This window comes from Tarenaya hassleriana, unplaced genomic scaffold, assembly GCF_000463585.1.
Source record: "Tarenaya hassleriana unplaced genomic scaffold, ASM46358v1 Cleome235, whole genome shotgun sequence".
Lineage (NCBI taxonomy): Eukaryota > Viridiplantae > Streptophyta > Magnoliopsida > Brassicales > Cleomaceae > Tarenaya > Tarenaya hassleriana.
In genome coordinates this window covers 59,115-62,644 of record NW_010965664.1, presented here as the reverse complement: position 1 = coordinate 62,644, position 3,530 = coordinate 59,115, and positions in this window count along the sequence as shown.

Here is a 3,530-nt window from a genome sequence, read left to right as displayed (position 1 = left end):
AGAGATTTGTTCTACACTCTTGAGCCAAACTCGATTACGACATGGGAGGAGCTAGAGGAGTAATTCATGGCGAAATACTACTCCCCAGAGAAAACCGAGCTGCACAGAGAGCCATACATAGCTTCACTCAGGAGAGTGATGAGAGTTTATACGATGCATGGGAGAGATTCAAAGGCTATCAACGCCTTTGTCCACACCACGACATGGATAAGCGACTGTTGCTTTCCACGTTCATCCACGGACTGAGAGACGATACTAGAGCATGGAAGGATGCAGCTTGTGGAGGGAGTGTATACGACATTCCCTTTGACACCCTAGAGATGCAGATCGCCAAGATGGCCAAAGCAAGAGGGATGTCAGGAGACAGCATCAGGCGCTCTTCTGCTGCTTTAAAGGCAGTCATGTCAGATCTATCGGCAATCAAGCAGCACATGGGACTCAAGAATACATCTAACCCGCCGAAAGTCCAGCCTGGCATGTTTGTGGTTGATCAGGCAGCATCAGAGGAAGAACCGGTTGAGGATGTCAACTATGTAGGAAGGAATCAGTACCAGAATCCTTCCAATCTCTACAACCCGAACGCGCCTAGGAACCATCCTGGTTTCTCCTACGGAAACCCGAGCGGAGCATTGAATGTGCAGCAGCAGGGTGTTTCCAGAATCCCTCAGAACCTCCCGGGCTTCACTCAGTCACGTTTTCAGGGGCAGAATCAGGGATATGCGCAACAGAATCCAGGATACGGGCAGCAGAATCAGGGTTACCGAGCTCCTCCACCGGCAAAGAATGAAGAAGTAGACATCAAGACGATGCTTGCCCAGCTAATGCTCGACCAAAAGACGTCGTTTACTGAGCTGAAAACTGAGGTGCATAGCATTAGAGCTAGGCAAGACACCTTTGAGAGGAGACTTGATGGGATGGACGCACACATGAAGCTCGTAGACACGCAGATAGCACAGCTTGCGTCACAACCTTCTAGACCGCAAGGCACGTTTCCTGGAAAGCCGGAACCAAATCCACGAGAGCACATCAACGCCATTGAGCTAAGGAGCGGAAAGAACTTGCCTGAGACGATCCCTACCACTGCTGTAGAGGAAGGGACGACATCCGAGACACCTAAGGTGCATGCAGAGGAAGCCGAACCGCCTTATGTAGCTCCTCCACCTTATGTACCACCCATTCTTTTCCCTTCTCGGTTGAAGAAGCATGTTGAGGATACACAGTTCTCGAGATTTGCTGATATGCTTCAGAAGCTAGAGGTTACTATACCGTTCTATGAGGCTATGCTGCAGATACCCTCTTATTCGAAGTTTCTGAAAGACATCTTGACCAAGAAGAGGGTGATCGAGAAAGAGACAGTAGCTCTGAGCGCCGAAGTGAGTGCTGCGATTTTGCAGCATGAGTTACCACGGAAGAGATCAGACCCAGGTAGTTTCTCGATTCCCTGCAAAATCGGAAACATTGCAATAGACCGTGCGTTGTGCGATTTGGGTGCCAGTGTGAGTTTGCTTCCGTTGTCCATCTATAAGAAGCTCAACATTGGAGATCTCAAGCCAACAAGGATGGCACTACAGTTGGCGGATCGATCCGTCAAATATCCTGCAGGTATTCTCGAGGATGTCCCATTGAAAGTCGGGGATTATTATGTTCCCGTTGATTTTGTTGTTTTAGACATGGACGAAGACTCGAAGATACCGATTATACTAGGCCGACCGTTCTTAAACACGGCCGATGCGGTGGTTCATGTTCGTGCTGGTCGTCTTACGATGAAGATAGGTGACGAGACTGTGGAGTTCACCTTAGATCACAACATGAAGCAGCCATCCACCACCGATTCAGCATGCTATGTCGATCCTTTAGAGATATCTCTCCTCGCATCAAATGAGAGCATATACAGCAATTGGAAAAATATCCGGGAGCTTACGCGAGCATTGGACGAAGGATCGGACGAAATTAGAGTTTTACAGAAGCTGGATCCGGACCGATTCCACCTGGAAACGGACCGGATCCAAATTGCCTCCGAAGACGGATTTTTACAGAAGGTCGATCCGGACCGATTCCACCTGGAATCGGACCGGATCCAGTCTCTGAGCAAATCGGACGTTTTTCACATCGACGTACCCGATTCTTCTACGAACGTCTCTGAACCCTCCACGACGACTAATAAAGACGTTCTAGAGTCTAGAGAGTCACCACTTCATACGGGGAAGCTGAATAAAGCTGATTGGAGTTTAGAGAACGCCCCGAAGGTGGAGATTAAGCCCTTACCCGAAGGGCTAAGGTATGTTTTCCTTCGACCTAACTCGACTTATCCGATTATAGTGAATGCTGCGTTGCTAGAACCCCAGGTAGAACAGTTGATTGATTTGCTTAGACGTTATAGGGGTGTTCTTGGATATACTTTGGATGATATTAAGGGACTTAGCCCTTCGTTATGCATGCATCGTATTCATTTAGATGATGAGTCGAAATCCTCTGTTGAGCATCAACGTAGGTTGAATCCGACGATGAAAGAGGTAGTTAGGAAAGAGGTGATGAAGCTGTTAGATGCGGGTATTATATACCCTATTTCGGATAGTACGTGGGTGAGTCATGTGCAGGTTGTACCCAAGAAGGGAGACATGACTGTGATCCAGAACGAGAAGAACGAGCTTATTCCTACGCGGACGGTCACGGGATGGAGGATGTGCATCGACTATCGTAAGTTGAACTCCAACACCCGTAAGGATCACTTTCCTTTGCCTTTTATTGATCAGATGTTAGAGAGACTTGCACTCCACTCGTACTTTTGCTTTCTAGACGGTTACTCGGGATTCTTTCAGATCCCCATTCATCCGAGCGACCAGGAGAAGACCACCTTTACTTGTCCTTATGGCACGTTTGTTTATCGTCGTATGCCCTTTGGATTATGTAATGCACCTGCCACTTTTCAGAGATGCATGACTGCTATATTTTCTTATGTGATTGAGGATATTATGGAGGTGTTCATGGATGATTTCTCTGTCCATGGACCCTCATTTGACGTTTGTTTGGCCAATTTGCATCGAGTTTTAGACAGGTGTGCAGCGGCCAACTTAGTCCTCAACTGGGAGAAGTGTCACTGTGCAAGAAGGGATTGTTTTAGGACATAAGGTGTCTTCTAAGGGAATCGAAGTAGACAGAGCGAAGATAGAGGTTATTGAGAAGCTTCCACCGCCCGTAAACGTCAAAGGCATCCGTTTTCTAGGACATGGGGGATTTTATCGGCGGTTCATCAAGGACTTCTCCAAGATCTCTAGACCACTTACCGAGCTATTAGCGAAGGATGTACCTTTCAGGTTTACTGCAGAATGCTCGAAGGCCTTCCAGACTTTAAAGGCAGCTCTGATCTCACCACCGATCATATACCCACCGATTGGACTCTACCGTTTGAGCTGATGTGTGATGCTAGCGATTACGCGGTTGGAGCAGTGCTGGGGCAGAAGAAGGATCAAAAACACCACGCCATCTACTACGCAAGCCGAACTCCTGAGACGATCCCTACCACTGCTGTA